Genomic DNA, 17337 nt, shown 5'->3' on the forward strand with positions numbered 1-17337 from the left:
TTATCTGTTATTCTGTACATAAACCACACTGAACCCCTCAATTGGATTCCAGGCTGTAACTCTCTCCGGGGAATCTGTTATTCTGTATATAAACCACACTGAACCCCTGAATAAGATTCCAGGCAGTTACACACTCTGGGCTATCTGTTATTCTGTACATTAACGATTCAGAACCCCTCAATTAGATTCCAGGCTGTAACACACCCTGGGATATTTGTTATTCTGTATATAAACCACTCTGAACCCCTCAATTAGATTTTAGGCTGGAACTCCCTCCAGGCTATCTGTTATTCTGTATATAAACCACTCTGATCCCCTCAATTCAATTCCAGGTTGGAACTCACTCCGGTATATCTGTTATTCCGTATATAAACTGCTCTGAACCCCTCAATTTGATTCCAGGCTGTAACTCACTCCGGGCGATCTGTTATTCTGTATATAAACCACTCCGAACCCCTCAATTAGATTCCAGGCTGTAACTCACTCCGGGCTATCTGTTATTCTGTGTATAAACCACTCTGAACCCCTCAATTAGTTTCCAGGCTGTAACTCACTGCGGGATATCTGTAATGCCGTACATAAACCACTCTGAACCCCTCAATTAGTTTCCAGGCTGTAACTCACTCCGGGATATCTGTTATTCTGTATATTATCCGCCCTGAACCCCACAATTAGATTCCAGGCTGTAACTCACTGCGGGATATCTGTTCTTCTGAATATAAACCATCCTGAACCCCTCAATTAGATTCCAGGCTGTAACTCACCCTGGGCGATCTGGTAGTCTGTATATAAACCACCCTGAACCCCTCAATTAGAATCCAGGCTGTAACTCCCCCCGGGCTACCTGTTATTCTGTATGTAAACTACCCGGAACCCCTCGATTTGATTCTAATCTGTAACTAACTCCGGGCTATCTGTTATTCTGTATAAAACCCACTCTGAACACATCGATTCGATGACAAGCTGTAACTCACTCCAGGCTATCTTTTATTCTGTATATAGACTACCCTGAACCCCGTGATTAGATTCCAGGCTGTAAGTCACCCTGGGCGATTTGTTATTCTGTATATAAATCACCCTGAACCCTGCGATTCGATTCCAGGCTGTAACTCACTCCGAGCCATCTGTTATTCTGAATATAAACCACCCTGAACCCCTCTATTGGATTCCAGGCTATATCTCATTCTGTGGCATCTGTTGTTCTGAATCCAAACCTCCCTTGACCCCTCGATTAGATTCCAGGCTATATCTCATTCTGTGGCATCTGTTATTCTGTATATAAATCACTGTGAACTCCTCAATTAGGTTCAAGGCATTAACTCACTCCAGGGTATCTGTTTTCTGTATATAAATCACCCCAAACACCTCGATTACATTCCAGGCTTTAACTGACTCCGGGATATCCGTTTTTCTGTAACATAAACAAGCCTGAACCCCTTGATTAGATTCCAGGCTGTAACTCAACCCGGGCTACCTGTTATTCTGTATATAAACCACCCTGAACCCCGCGATTAGATTTCAGGCTGTAACGCACTCTGGGCTACCTGTTACTTTGTACATAATCCACCCAGAAATCAGCGATTAGATTCCAGGCTGTTACTCTTTCCGGCCTTTCTGTTATTCTGTATATAAACCACCCCAAACCCCTCGATTTGATTCCAGTCTGTCCCTCACTCCTGGGTACCTCATATGCTGTATGTAAACCCGAAACCCCTCAATTAGACTCCAGTCTGGAAATCACTCCTGGGGATCTGTTATTGGATCTGTGTAGTGATCCTTGTACGATGTTCGACCGAAGACAAGATAAACTAAATGGTCAAATGTTACATTGGGAGCAGGAACACAGAAGGCTGCTGGTTCATTTCTGTCCTGTTACATATCTCCAAGTTTCAGATTGGGGTTGAATTTCTGTCACAATGGGGAAAGTCTCAAAAGCTGTTTCCTGTCCTGCATGAATGCATCATCATGACATGAATTCTCTTGCAAGATAGGAAATGGAGACAGCTTCTGGAAAGTGTCTGTATCCCTGTGTGTGTGATTCGGTGTGTCTGTGATTCTGTGTGGATGTTCAATGTTTTATATATTTTCAAACTGTATTGATGTTGCCAGTCTCTCTTGCTTTTCCTTATTTATAAACTCAATGTCATCGTTTTGCTGATATAAAATGGTGGCTGTGGACAAATCTAAAATGTCTGCCTGACTGATTTGTGTCAGGAATACTTTCAGCAAGGGAGAGGGGGCAATGTGTCAAAAGCCATTTCCATTCATTGATGCCAGCAGAGATAGGAAATGGAGACAGCTCTTTGAAGGTGGTTAAAATGTAAATCCCAGAACCTTTTTACAATGAATGCGGAGAGACAATGTGACATTCCAGTAAGGTCTGGCTTACTTTCCCAGCTCCTAATATATGAGAGAAACATAATATACAAAATCTGAAAGAGCTCAGCCACTGAATTGTAGATTTGGAGCATTGGATCAGAATAATGCCTGGAGAGGCGTTATCCCAAATTGAAGGGTTTCTCAAATCCCACACTGACCTTCTGTGGGTTCAGATTGGGAACCCATTGACTAGATTCAAGTCTGTAAATCACTCCGGGCTATCTGTTATCTGTATATAAACCACCCCGAACCCCTCGATTACATTCCAGGCTTCAACTCACTCCGGGATATCTGTTATTCTATAACATAAACCAGCCTGAACCCCTTGATGAGATTCCAGGCTGTAACTCACCCTGGGCTATCTGTTATTCTGTATATAAACAGGCCTGAACCCCTCAATTAGATTCCAGGCTGTAACTTACTCTGGGCTATATGTTATTCTGTATATAAACCACTCTGAACCCCTCAATTAGATTCCAGGCTGTAACTCACTCTGGGATATCTGTTATTCTTTATATAAACCACTCTGAACCCCTCAATTAGATTCCAATCTGTAACTCACCCTGGGTTATCTGTTATTCTGTATATAAACCACTCTGAACCCCTCAATTCGATTCCAAACTGTAACTCATTCCGGGCTATCTGTTATTCTGTATATAAACCACACTGAAACCCTCAATTAGATTCCAGGCTGTAACTCACTCCAGGATATCCGTTATTCTGTATATAAACCAGTCTGAACCCCTCAATTAGATTCCAGGCTGTAACGCACTCCGGGATATCTGTTATTCTGTATATAAACCACTCTGAACCACTCAATTACATTCCAGGTTTTAACTCACTCCGGGCTATCTGGTATTCTGTATATAAACCACTCTGAACTCTGCTATTAGATTCCAGGCTGTAACTCACTCCGGGATATCTGTTATTCTGTCTATAAACCACCCTGAAACCCTCAATTAGATTCCAGGCTGTAACCCACTTCGGGATATTTGTTATTCTGTATATAAACCACCCTGAACCCCTCAAATAGATTCCAGACTGTATCTCACTCCGGGATATCTGTTATTCTGTATGTAAACCACTCTGAACCCCTCAATTAGATTCCAGGCTGTAACTCAGTCCGGGATATCTGTTATTCTGTAACATTAACCAGATGATTTGAGCTACGGGGAGAGGCTGAATAGGCTGAGGCTGTTTTCCCTGGAGCATCAGAGGCTGAGGGGTGACTTTATCGAGGTTTATAAAATCATGACGGGAATGGATAGGAAAAATAGACAAAGCCTTTTCCTCACTGTAGGGGAGTCCAGAACTAGAGGGCAGAGGTTTAGTGTGAGAGGGGAAAGATATGGAAGAGACCTAAGGGGCAACTTGTTCACTCAGAGGGTGGTCCATGAATGGAATGAACTGTCTTAGTAAGTGGTAGAGGGTAGTACAATTACAACATTTAAAATTCAGCTCGATGGGTATGTGAATGGGAAGGTTTTGGAGGGAGATGGGCCAAGTGCTTGAAAAAGAGACTAGAGTAGGTTAGGATATCTGGTCGGCATAGATGGGTTGGACCAAAGGGTCTTTTTCCATGCTGTACATCCCTAGGAGTGTATGACTCCGCGATTTTGTGACTCACTACATGATACCTGTTATTCTGTATGTAAACCACCCGGAACCCTTCGATTAGATTCCAATCTGTAACTCACTCCAGGCTATCTGTTATTCTGTATGTAAACCACTCTGAACTCTGCTATTAGATTCCAGGCTGTAACTCACTCCGGGGCTATCTGTTAGTTTGTATATAAATCACCCTGAACCCCGCGATTCGATTCCAGGTTGGAACTCACTCTGGGCTATATGTCAGTCTGAATATGAAATATATATTCTGAATATATATTCTGTATATAAACAAGCCTGAACCCCTCAATTAGATTCCATGCCTAAACTCACTCCAGGGTATCTGTTTTCTGTATATAAACCACCCCGAACCCCGCGATTACATTCCAGGCTTTAACTGACTCCGGGATATCTGTTATTCTGTCACATAAACCACTCTCTACCCCTTGATTAGATTCCAGGCTGTAAGTCACCCTGGGCTATCTGTTATTCTGTATATAAACCACTCTGAACCCCTCAATTAGATTCCAGGCTGTAACTCACCCCGGGCTATCTGTTCTTCTGAATATAAACCATCCTGAAACCCTCAATTTGATTCCAGGCTGTAACTAACCCTGGGCTACCTGTTATTCTGTATGGAAACCATCCGGAACCCTTCGATTTGATTCCAATCTGTAACTCACTCCAGGCTATCTGTTATTCTGTATCTAAACCACTCTGAACTCTGCTATTAGATTCCAGGCTGTAACTCACTCCGGGCTATCTGTTATTTTGTATATTAACCACCCTGAACACCTCGATTCGAATCTAGGCTGCAACTCACAGCAGGATATCTGTTATTCTGTATTTCAACCACCCAGAATCCCTCGATTAGATTCCAGGGTGTAACTTACTCCAGGCTATCTGTTATTCTGTATATAAACCACTCTGAACTCTGCTATTAGATTCCAGGCTGTAACTCACTCCGGGCTATCTGTTATTTTGTATATAACCCACCCTGAATACCTCGATTCGAATCTAGGCTGTAACACACACCAGGCTATCTGTTATTCTGTATATAAACCACCCAGAACCCCTCGATTAGATTCCAGGCTGTAACTCACTCTGGGCTATCTGGTATTCTGTATATTAACCACCCTGAACCCATTGATTTGATTCCACTTCCTGTCATGTTAAGCTCATGTTCCCAACTCAATCTAATCTCAATAATGATCAATGTATCACTGGTCCTCCAATCTGCTGGCACTACCATCATGTTAACTTACTGATGTTTACGTACATAATCAGCTGTAGCATCTGAACAATACCTCTTCAGAATTTCGCATCATTTTACACAGAAACATTCAGCTTTTTCTATTCTTACTGCAAATCACCTTCCAGAATATTCTCTTGCACCTGCCAATGTTTTCAATACAATTCACAAAACACTGACAGTAAAACAGATGACATGATAGGATGTAGCAAACTGTTACACTCAGTACCTTCATGTTACAATGTAATAATATCCAGTCAGAAACATGCCCTGGGTAAGGGATAAAGCCTCCCTGGGTCTGGAAGTGGGGACTGGGAAGAGAACTGGGTTTTCGTCTGTCACTGAGTTAGTTTGGAAATCTGTGCTGCACATGGACATTTCTCCACATTATATTCAGTTTCTATGTGTGGGTGTGTGTGCGTGATGGAGAGAGTTTAAACTGAGTTTAACTCTGCGTCTCTGCTTAGGGATTCCCTGTCTTTCAGATATTTGACTGCAACATCATTAAACGTGTGGGTACCTGTCTGTTTCTCTCCCATCTTTCAGAACACATGGAAACCTCCACATAAAGCAGTTGAATACTGTCTGGCTCAGCTCATTGTTGAGTTGGTCCATGGTGGGTAATTTCTCCTCTGCTTTCTCTCCTCTCGTATCCCGTTGCTCTGTCGATAAATCGCCCAAGACCTTCAATTTGAATGCAATCTGCAACTCACTCCAGTCTATCTGTTATTCTATATGCAACCCATACTGAACACCTCAATTCAATTTCAAGGTGTAACTCACTCCAGGCGATCTGTTATTGTGTATATAACCCACACTAAACACCTCGATTCGATTCCAAGCTGTAACTCATTCCAGACTATCTGTTGTTCTGTATATAAACCACCCTTAACCTCGCGATTAGATACCAGACTGTAACTCACTCTGGGCTATCTGTTATTTTGTATATAACCCAGCTTGAACACCTCGAGTCAAACCCAGGCTGTAACTCACTACAGGCTATCTGTTATTCTGTATGGAAACCACCCTGAACACATCGATTCGATTACAAGCTATAACTCACTCCAGGCTATCTGTTATTCTGTATATAAACTACCCTGAGACCCGCGATTAGATTCCAGGCTGTAACTCACCCTGAGCTATCTGTTATTCTGTATATAAATCACCCCGATCCCCACGATTCGATTCCAGGTTGTAACTCACTCCGAGCCATCTGTTATTCTGAATATGAAATATATATTCTGAATATATATTCTGTATAGAAACAAGCCTGAACCCCTCAATTAGATTCCATGCCTTAACTCACACCAGGGTATCTGTTTTCTGTATATAAACGACCCCGAACCCCGCGATTACTTTCCAGGCTTTAATTGACTCCGGGATATCTGTTATTCTGTCACATAAACCACTCTGAACCCCTTGATTGGATTCCAGGCTGTAACTCACCCTGGGCTATATGTTATTCTGTATATAAACCACTCTGAACCCCTCAATTAGATTCCAGGCTGTAACTCACTCTGGGCAATCTGTTATTCTGTATATAAACCACTCTGAACCCCTCAATTAGAATCCATGCTGTAACTCACCCCGGGCTACCTGTTATTCTGTATGTAAACCACCCGGAACCCCTCGATTTGATTCCAATATGTACCTCACTCCAGGCTATCTGTAATTCTGTATCTAAACCACTCTGAACTCTGCTATTAGATTCCAGGCTGTAACTCACTCCGGGCTATCTGAGAGAGAGAGAGAGACAGAGAGAGAGAGAGAGAGAGGGACAGGGAGAGCGAGAGAGGGAGAGAGAGATAGAGGGACAGGGAGAATGAGGGGGATATGGAGAGGGAGAGGGCCAGAGAGAGAGTAAGGAGGAGAGGGACCGAGAGAGAGAGAGCGACACACAGAGAGAGAGAGGGACCGAGAGAGAGAGAGCGACAGAGAGAGAGAGAGAGGGACAGTGAGAGAGAGAGAGAGAGAGAGAGAGAGACAGGGAGAGAGAGAGAGGGACAGGGAGAGAGTGAGGGGGAGGGGGACAGAGAGAGAGAGAGAGAGACAGAGAGAGAGAGAGGGACCGAGAGAGAGAGAGCGACAGAGAGAGAGAGAGAGGGACAGTGAGAGAGAGAGAGAGAGAGAGACAGGGAGAGAGAGAGGGACAGGGAGAGAGAGGGACAAGGAGAGAGAGAGAGAGAGAGAGAGACAGGGAGAGAGAGAGAGGGACAGGGAGAGAGAGAGAGAGACAGGGAGAGAGACAGAGGGACAGGGAGAGAGAGAGAGGGACAGGGAGAGGGAGAGGGACAGGGATAGAGAGGGACAGGGAGAGAGAGTGTGAGAGAGAGAGAGACAGGGAGAGAGAGAGAGAGACAGGGAGAGAGAGAGGGGGACAGGGAGAGAGAGAGGTACAGGGATAGAGAGGGACAGGCTGAGAGAGAGAGGGACAGGGAGAGAGAGAGAGAGAGAGACAGGGAGAGACAGAGGGACAGGGAGAGAGAGAGAGACAGGGAGAAAGAGAGGGACGCAGAGAGAGAGGGACAGAGATAGAGTGAGGGATGCAGAGAGAGAGGGACAGAGATAGAGTGAGGGACGCAGAGAGAGAGGGACAGAGACAGAGTGAGGGACAGAGATAGAGTGAGGGACGCAGAGAGAGAGGGACAAAGATAGAGTGAGGGACAGAGATAGAGTGAGGGACGCAGAGAGAGTGAGGGACGCAGAGAGAGTGAGGGACGCAGAGAGAGAGGGACAGAGATAGAGTGAGGGACGCAGAGAGAGAGTGACAGAGATAGAGTGAGGGACGCAGAGAGAGAGGGACAGAGATAGAGTGAGGTACGCAGAGAGAGAGAGAGACAGAGATAGAGTGAGGTACGTAGAGAGAGAGAGAGAGACAATGAGAGAGGGACAGTGAGAGAGGGACAGTGAGAGAGGGACAGTGAGAGTGGCACAGTGAGAGTGGGACAATGAGAGTGGGACAGAGACAGAGAGAGAGGGACTGGAACAGAGAGAGATTGAGAGAAAGAGAGGGATACATAGAGAGAGAGCGAGAGAGAGAGAGAGAGAGGGGAACACAGAGAGAGTGACAGAGAGAGAAAGATAGAGAGGGACACAGAGAGAGAGTGAGGGACACAGGGAGAGAGTGAGGGACACAGGGAGAGAGAGTGGGACACAGGGGGAGAGTGTGACAGAGAGACCGAGGGACAGACAGAGAAACAGAGAGTGAGGGATACAGAGAGAGGGACAGAGAGAGATAGGGACACACAGAGAGAGAGAGGGACACAGAGAGAGAGAGGGACTCATAGAGAGAGAGAGGGACACAGAGAGGGAGAGGGACACAGAGAGAGTGGGGAGAGAGAAAGTGGGGGACACACAGAGAGAGAATGCATGTGTGTGAGAGAGAGAGAATGCGTGTGTGTGTGAGAGAGAATGCGTGTGTGCGAGAGAGAAAATGCGTGTGTGAGAGAAAATGTGTGTGAGAGAGAAAATGTGTGTGAGAGAGAGAATGCGTGTGTGCTAGAGAGAAAAAGTGTGTGTGAGAGAGAGAGAATGTGTGTGAGAGAGAATGCGTGTGTGTGAGAGAATGCGTGTGTGTGAGAGAATGCGTGTGTGTGAGAGAGAAAATGTGTGTGAGAGAGAGAATGCGTGTGTGTGGGTGAGAGAATGTGTGTGAGCGAGAGAGAATGCGTGTGTGTGAGAGAGAAAATGTGTGTGTGAGAGAGAATGCGTGTGTGAGAGAGAGAATGCGTGTGTGTGTGAGAGAAAATGTGGAATGCGTGTGTGTGAGAGAGAAAATGTGTGTGTGTGAGAGAGAGAGAGAATGCGTGTGTGTGTGAGAGAGAATGTGGAATGCGTGTGTGTGAGAGAGAGAATGTAGAATGCTTGTGTGTGAGAGAGAAAATGTGTGTGTGTGAGAGAGAGAGAATGCGTGTATGAGAGAGAATGCGCGTGTGTGAGAGAGAGAATGCGGAATGCGTATGTGTGAGAGAGAGAGAATGCGTGTATGGGAGAGAATGCATGTGTGTGAGAGAGAGAATGTGTGCGTGTGAGAGAGAAAATGTGCGAGAGAGAGAATGCATGTGTGAGCAAGAATGAGTTTGCAAGAGAGAGAATGCGTGTGTGAGAAAGAATGCGTGTGCGAGAGAGAGCGAGAATGCGTGTGTGTGAGAGAGAAAATGTGTGTGTGTGTGTGAGTGAAAATGTGGAATGCGTGTGTGTGAGAGAGAAAATGCCTGTGTGAGAGAGAGAGAGAGAATGCATGTATGAGAGAGAATGCGCGCGTGTGTGAGAGAGAATGCGTGTATGGGAGAGAATGCGTGTGTGTGTGAGAGAAAATGTGTGAGAGAGAGAAAGCATGTGTGAGAGAGAACGAGTTTGCAAGAGAGAGAATGCGTGTGTGAGAAAGAATGCGTGTGCGAGAGAGAGCGAGAATGCGTGTGTGAGAGAGAGAGAATGAGTGTGAGAGAGAATGCATCTGTGAGAGAGAGAGAATGCGTGTATGAGAGAGAATGCGTGTGTGAGAGAGAGAGAATGCGTGCGTGTGAGAGAGAAAATGTGTGAGAGAGAGAATGCATGTGTGAGAGAGAACGAGTTTGCAAGAGAGAGAATGCGTGTGTGGGAAAGAATGCGTGTGCGAGAGAGAGCGAGAATGCGTGTGTGAGAGAGAGAGAATGAGTGTGAGAGAGAATGCGTCTGTGGGAGAGAGAGAGATTGCACGCGTAAGAGAGAGAATGAGTGTGTGCGTGAGAGAGAATGCGTGTACAAGAGAGAGCGAGAATGCATGTGTGCGAGAGAGAAAATGCATGTATGCAAGAGGGAATGAGTGTGCATGAGAGAATGCACGTATGTGAGAGAGAGAAGCGTGTGTGTGAGAGAGAGAATGCACGTATGTGTGAGAGAGAATGCGTGTGTGCGAGAGAGAGAATGCGTGTGTGCGAGAGAGAGAGAATGCACGTATGTGAGAGAGAGAATGCGTGTGTGCAAGAGAGAGAATGCGTGTGTGCGAGAGAGAGAATGCGTGTGTGCGAGAGAGAGAATGCACGTATGGGAGAGAGAGAATGCGTGTGTGCGAGAGAGAGAATGTGTGTGCATGAGAGAATGCACGTATGTGAGAGAGAGAAGCGTGTGTGCAAGAGAGAGAATGCACGTATGTGAGAGAGAGAAGCATGTGTGCAAGAGAGAGAATGCACGTATGTGAGAGAGAGAAGCATGTGTGCAAGAGAGAGAATCCACGTATGTGAGAGAGAGAATGCGTGTGTGCGAGAGAGAGAGAATGCACGTATGTGAGAGAGAGAGAGAATGCGTGTGTGCGAGAGAGAGAATGAGCGTAAGTGAGAGAGAACGAGTTTGCAAGAGAGAGAATGCATGTGTGAGAAAGAATGCGTGTGCGAGAGAGAGCGAGAATGCGTGTGTGAGAGAGAGAGAATGAGTGTGAGAGAGAATGCGCCTGTGAGAGAGAGAATGCACGCGTGAGAGAGAGAATGAGTGTGGGAGAGAGAGAGAGCGAATGCGTGAGTGAGAGAGAGAATAAGTGTGTGAGAGAGAGAATGAGTGTGCAAGATAGAGAATGGGTGCGTGAGAGAGAGAATGAGTGTTTGAGAGAGAGAATGCGTGTGTGAGAGAGAGAGAGCGAATGCGTGAGTGAGAGAGAGAATGAGTGTGTGAGAAAGTGAATGAGTGTGCGAGAGAGAGAATGAGTGTGTGAGAGAATGCGTGCGTGAGAGAGAGAGAGAATGCACGCGTGAGAGAGAGAATGAGTGTGGGAGAGAGAGAGCGAATGCGTGAGTGAGAGAGAAAATGTGTGTGTGAGAGAGAGAGAATGCGTGTATGAGAGAGAGAATAAATGTGTGAGAGAGAATGCGTGCGTGAGAGAGAATGAGTGTGAAAGACAATGTGTCTGTGAGAGAGAATGCGTGCGTGAGAGAGAGAATGAGTATGGGAGAGAGAGAGCGAATGCGTGAGTGTGAGAGAATGAGTGTGTGAGAGAGAGAATGAGTGTGTGAGAGAATGCTTGTGTGAGAGAGAATGAGTGTGCGAGAGAGAGAATGCGCGTGTGTGAGAGAGAGAGAATGCCTGTGTGCAAGTGCACGCATGAGAGAGAGAAAATGTGCCCATGTGAGTGAGAAAGAGAGTGAGCGTGTGTGAGATATGATGTGCTCATGCATGAGAGTGTGTGTGAGTGTGAGAAAGAAAGGGTGAAAGTGAGAGAGAGGAAGTGTGTGAGTGGATGTGACAGAGTGAGTGCATGCGAGTGTGTGTGCATGTGAGAGAGAGTGTGTAAACAAGTGAACGAGAGTGAGTGTGCACGTGAGAGAGAGGGCATGTGTGTGCGACTTTGCAAGTGTGTGTGAGAGAGACAGAGTTTTGGAGAGAGAGAGAGAGTGAGTGTGTGAAAGTGAGCATGTATGAGATGGTGAATGTGAGTGTGTGGGGTACGTGTGTCAGAAAGTGCATATGAGAGTGTGTGTGGATGCGAGTGTGTGAGAGAGTGTGTGTAGAGATAGAATGAGTGAGTGAAAGTGTGTGTATGTCAGAGAGACAGAGAGAGAGTGTATGTTTGTGTGTGAGTGTGAGAGAGAGATTGTTATGGTGCGTGTGAAAATGTTTGAGTGTGCATTTGTGAGTGACTGCGCGTGTGTGTGTGTGTGTGTGCATGTCAGTGTGGATGTCTGAAAGCGTGCGAAAGGGCATGTGTGTGAGGGACTGAATGTGGTGTGTGAGGGGGTGTGTGTACACGTGTGAGAGTGTGAGTAAATGAGAGTGAGGGACAGTGTATAGTTTAGTGGATCATTACTGGGACAAGGACATAAACACGTGGTTTATACACAGTTACAATATGGAGGGACAGCACTTACACGGAAACTGGGCACTCCGATAGAAACACACACACAGTCTCACTCTCTCACACACCCACACACAGAGGCTTGGTCTCACTCTCTCTCACACACACAGTCTCACTATCTCTCACACACACACAGAGGCTTGGTCTTACTCTCTCTCTCACACAGAGTCTCACTCTCTCTCTCGCACACACACAGAGGCTTGGTCTCACTCTCTCTCACACACAAACCCACACACAGAGGCTTGGTCTCACTCTCTCTCTCTCACACACACACACACACCAACACAGAGGCTTGGTCTCACTCTCTCTCACACACACACCCACACACAGAGGCTTGGTCTCACTCTCTCACACTCACACCCACACACCCACACACAGAGGCTTGGTCTCACTCTCTCTCTCTCACACACACACACACAGAGGCTTGGTCTCACTCTCTCACACTCACACCCACACACCCACACACAGAGGCTTGGTCTCACTCTCTCTCTCACACTCACAAACACACACACACACACACACACACACACACACACAGAGGCTTGGTCTCACTCTCTCTCACACACAGAGACAGTTCTGTAATGATACTTGAGCTCAGACCCTCACTGATTCTCCGCCCCCCCCAACCCCCAGACTAAATCTGTGCACAGTGCCCATGTTCTGTGTTGGTGTGTGTCTGTGTGCGTCGGTGCCTGTATGTGTGTGTGTGTCTGTCTGTCTGTCTCTGTGTGCGCGCGTGTCGGTGTGTGTCTGTGTGTGCGTGTCGGTGTGTGTCTGTGTCTCTGTGTGCGCGCGTGTCGGTGTGTGTCTGTCTGCGTGTGTGTCTGTCGATGTGTGCGCGCGTGTTGGCGTGTGTCTGTGTGTGTGCGTGTCAGTGTGTGTCTGTGTCTCTGTGTGTGTGTCTGTGTGTCTGCGTGTGTGTGCGTGTGTGTGTGTCTGTCTGTGTGTGTGTGTATCTGTGTGCGCGCGTGTCGGTGTGTGTCTGTGTCTCTGTGTGTGTGCATGTCGGTGTGTGTCTGTGTCTCTGTGTGAGTGTGTGTGTGTGTGTCTGTGTCTGTGTGTGTGTGTCTGTCTGTCTGTGTGTGCGCGCGTGTCGGTGTGTGTCTGTGTCTCTGTGTGTGTGTGTCGGTGTGTGCCTGTGTATGTGTGCGTGTCGGTGTATGTCTGTCTGTGTGTGTGTGTGTGTGTCTGTGTCTGTCGATGTGTGCGCGCGTGTCGACGTGTGTCTGTGTGTGTACGTATCGGTGTGTGCCTGTGTCTGTGTACGTGTCGGTGTGTGTGTGTGTGTTTGTGTGTGTCTGTGTGTCTGTGTCTGTGTGTGTCGGTGTGTGTGTCTGTGTCTCTGTATGTGTGCATGTCGGTGTGTCTCTGTCTGTGTGTGTGTCTGTGTGTGTGTGTGGCTCTGTGTGCGTGTGTCTGTGTGTGTGTGTGTGTCTGTGTGTGTGCGCGTCGGTGTGTGTGTGTGCCTCTGTGTGTGTGCATGTCGGTGTGTGTCTGTCTGTGTGTTTGTCTGTGTGTGTGCGCGTCGGTGTGTGTGTGTGCCTCTGTGTGTGTGCATGTCGGTGTGTGTCTGTCTGTGTGTGTGTGTCGGTGTGTGTGTGTGTGTCTGTGAGTGTGTCTGTGTGTCTCTGTGTGTGTGCGTGTCGGTGTGTGTCTGTCTGTGTGTGTGTGTGTTTGTGTGTCTGTGTCTGTCTCTGTGTGTGTCTCTGTGTCTTCTCTGTGTGTGTGCCTGTCGGTGTGTGTCTGTTTCTGTGTGTGTGTGTGTATCTGTGTCTGTGTCTCTGTGTGTGCCGGTGTGTGTGTGTGTCGGTGTGTGTGTGCCTCTGTGTGTGTGTGTCTGTGTGTGTGTGTGCCTCTGTGTGTGCGTGTCTGTGTGCGTGTGTGCCGGTGTGTGTGTGTGCCTCTGTGTGTGTGTGTCTGTGTGTGTGTCGGTGTGTGTGTGTGTGTGTGTGTGCGTGTGTCGGTGTGTGTGTGTCTGTGTCTCTGTGTGTGTGCTTGTCGGTGTGTGTCTGTGTGTGTCGGTGTGTTTGTGTGTGTGTGTCTGTGTCTCTGTGTGTGCATGCCGGTGTGTGTCTGTGTGTATCGGTGTGTGTGTGTCTGTGTCTCTCTGTGTGTTCATGTCGGTGTGTCTCTGTCTGTGTGTGTGTCTGTGGCACTGTGTGCGTGTGTCTGTGTGTGTGTGTGTGTCGGTGTGTGTGTCTGTGTGTGTGAGCGTCGGTGTGTGTGTGTGCCTCTGTGTGTGTGCATGTCTGTGTGTGTCTGTCTGTGTGTGTGTGTCTGTGTGTGTGCGCGTCGGTGTGTGTGTGCCTCTGTGTGTGTGCATGTCGGTGTGTGTCTGTCTGTGTGTGTGTGTCTGTGTCTCTGTGTGTGTGCATGTCGGTGTGTCTCTGTCTGTGTGGGTGTCTGTGTTTGTGTGTGTGTCGGTGTGTGTGTGTGTCTGTGTGTGCGCGCGTCGGTGTGTGTGTGTGCCTCTGTGTGTGTGCATGTCGGTGTGTGTCTGTCTGTGTGTTTGTCTGTGTGTGTGCGCGTCAGTGTGTGTGTGTGCCTCTGTGTGTGTGCATGTCGGTGTGTGTCTGTCTGTGTGTTTGTCTGTGTGTGTGCGCATCGGTGTGTGTGTGTGCCTCTGTGTGTGTGTGTGTCGGTGTGTGTCTGTATGTGTGTGTGTGTGTGTGTGTGTCGGTGTGTGTCTGTCTCTCTGTGTGTGTCTCTGTGTGTATGGGGGCAGGCGAGATGTGAGGGTGAAATGTGGGTGTTGTGGGGCAGGCACGTGATCTATGATTTAAATTCCCAAACTCTGCCAAAAGTTTTGAGAAAGGGAAAGGAAATAAAAGACTCAAAATCAAGTTAGAAATGGCTGGATGTAGAGCAGGGCAGGGAGAGACAGAAAGAGAGTGAGAGAGAGAGAGAGAGAGACAGAGACACAGAGAAGAGAGAGAGACACAGGGACAGAGAGAGAAGACAGAGAGATAGAGAGAGAGAGACAGACAGAGAGACAGAGACACAGAGAAGAGAGAGACACAGGGACAGAGAGAGAAGACAGAGAGAGAGAGAGAGAGACAGAGAGAGACAGAGAGAGACAGAGACACAGAGAAGAGAGAGAGACACAGGGACAGAGAGAGAAGACAGACAGACAGACAGAGACAGAGAGAGGGACACATAGGGACAGAGAGAAAGAGAGAGAGAGAGAGACACAGGAACAGAGAGAGAGGGACAGAGACAGAGAGAAAGAGAGTGACAGAGAGAGACACACACACAGGGACAGAGACAGAGATTAATTCTAGGAATCACACATACAGCAGGAAAACCCCAAGAAAACCTCAGCAAATACCCACCCTCTCCATTCCCAGCCCTGTGTGTGTTTCTGTGTGTGTCTCAGGAAGCGTACCTACAGCCAGGCTCTGAGACGCTAGTGTGGGAGTAATCTTTAATATTTTCAAACCGCACTGACACAACTAATAAGGCTTCAGTAAACAAAAAGAGAGTTGTCGCAACTGGGAAAGATGACACTTTGTTGCCCCAGAATGAACATCTCAGTGGGCAGCAAGATCCCATAAGGCTCCTGTCCTGGGAATTAACATGTCACTCAGACAGAGCCCTCCCCAGGGAGGAGACTGACAGATGATGCAACGTGTCAGAGACAGGGTAGGGCTGGGCTCCACTAACCCCTCACCCAGAATAAATGTGCGCAAAGAATTGGTCAGATTCATTCTCATACCCTGTTCTCTCTCTGTATGGAGAGTGAGCAGCCCTTCCTGTCTGGTTGTGACTGTGTGTGTGTGTGTGTGTGTGTGTGTGTGTGTGTGTGTGTGTGTGTGTGTGTGTGTGTGTGTGTGTGTGTGTTTAATAATGTTTCCAGCCTCTGGTTAATTACTTTCTTATTATTTGTTTGTATTTTGATGTTGCTGTGAGGTTATGAAGTGCATTTGGGGAGGGGAGAAGGGAGTGGTGGGATTGTGTTTAAACTGGGATCTTGCTGTGTAATTTTGCATCACACTGCGCTCGTTTCCCCGACCCGCGGCCCCCCCAACCCCCCCCCCCCACCCCGTCCCACCAACTCATCTCTTCTCTCTTTTATCCCGAGGAACTTTTGTTGGGAAAGCAGGAAAGTGAAGATCCAAAATGCCTGGGGGGCCAAGAAAGCCTTGGACAAGAACAACCTCCAGAGGGCGGGGAGCACAGGCCTGAGGCCTGTTGGCCAGGCTGCAGCCCGTGGGGCCCAGGTGAGTGGGGGGTCCGTTTCTTCCTCCGAGGTTTCATCTCCTCTAGGGATGGGCTGGGGGTTTGGAGCCTGGTTTGTCGGGACCTCTGGTTCATTGGGACCTGTCAGATCACGGATTTGAAGCCTGGGGTTAAAGTCACCGGGGCATCGGTGACACAAACAGGGGAAACACCCAGGATCTGGGAGACGGGACTCCCTCGGGAGGGAACTCGAACCCAAAATATCTGACCCTCTGGAAAGAATTGTGACACTATCAGAGGAAAGTGGGTCACAGAGAGGGCAGGGTGATCGAATTGGACACAGAGAGAAAGGACAGTGAGAGAAAGAAATGGAAAATGGTGAGAGGAAGAGAGAGGGGTTGGGGGCAGTGTGAGATTGTGAAATAGCTGCAATATTTGATTCTAGGGTGACAGGAAATAATAAAAATGATCAGATTATCGAGCTTCTACAGCACTGTCACTTGTGGGATCTTGCTGGGCGTCAATTGCGCTAATGCCATCGTTGCAGGCAGTGAGTGGTTTTAATCAGCAAACCCGTCATTTCAAGAACTTTTCAACATGAAAACTCAACTTGTGTTTGTGTTTGGATATTCCTGAGAAATTGTCTGTCTCACTGAGAGGGGAAAAGCCGGGATCTCGCTGCGCTATCTCCCCGTGAAAGTTTTTCCTGCTCAGCCTTCCCATTAATGCTGCCTCTTTCCTCCCAAAGGGATCTTCCTGACCACTTGAGGATTTGAAAAGTGTGTGTTTGGGAGCAGGAAACCTTCAAACATTAGCTTCGTCTAGAGGGGGGGGAATCGCAGTACTGAGGCCTGAGGCCTGTTTGACAGGCTGCAGCCTGTTGGGCCCAGGTGAGTCTTGTCTGTGTATTACCCCGAGGTTTAATCTCCTCTCTCTGGGGAGGGGTCGGGGGTGCGGGCTGGCTTTTACCAGGACCTCTGCTCAACCGGGTCTTGTCAGATTGCGGCCTTATCATTTTTGAACAGGTTTGAAGCCTGGGTCTAAGGTAACTGGGGCCTTGGGATTTGACACAAATACGTAAACCCTTAACCAGCAT

This window comes from Chiloscyllium punctatum, chromosome 34 (genome assembly GCF_047496795.1).
Source record: "Chiloscyllium punctatum isolate Juve2018m chromosome 34, sChiPun1.3, whole genome shotgun sequence".
NCBI classification, from domain to species: Eukaryota; Metazoa; Chordata; class Chondrichthyes; order Orectolobiformes; family Hemiscylliidae; genus Chiloscyllium; species Chiloscyllium punctatum.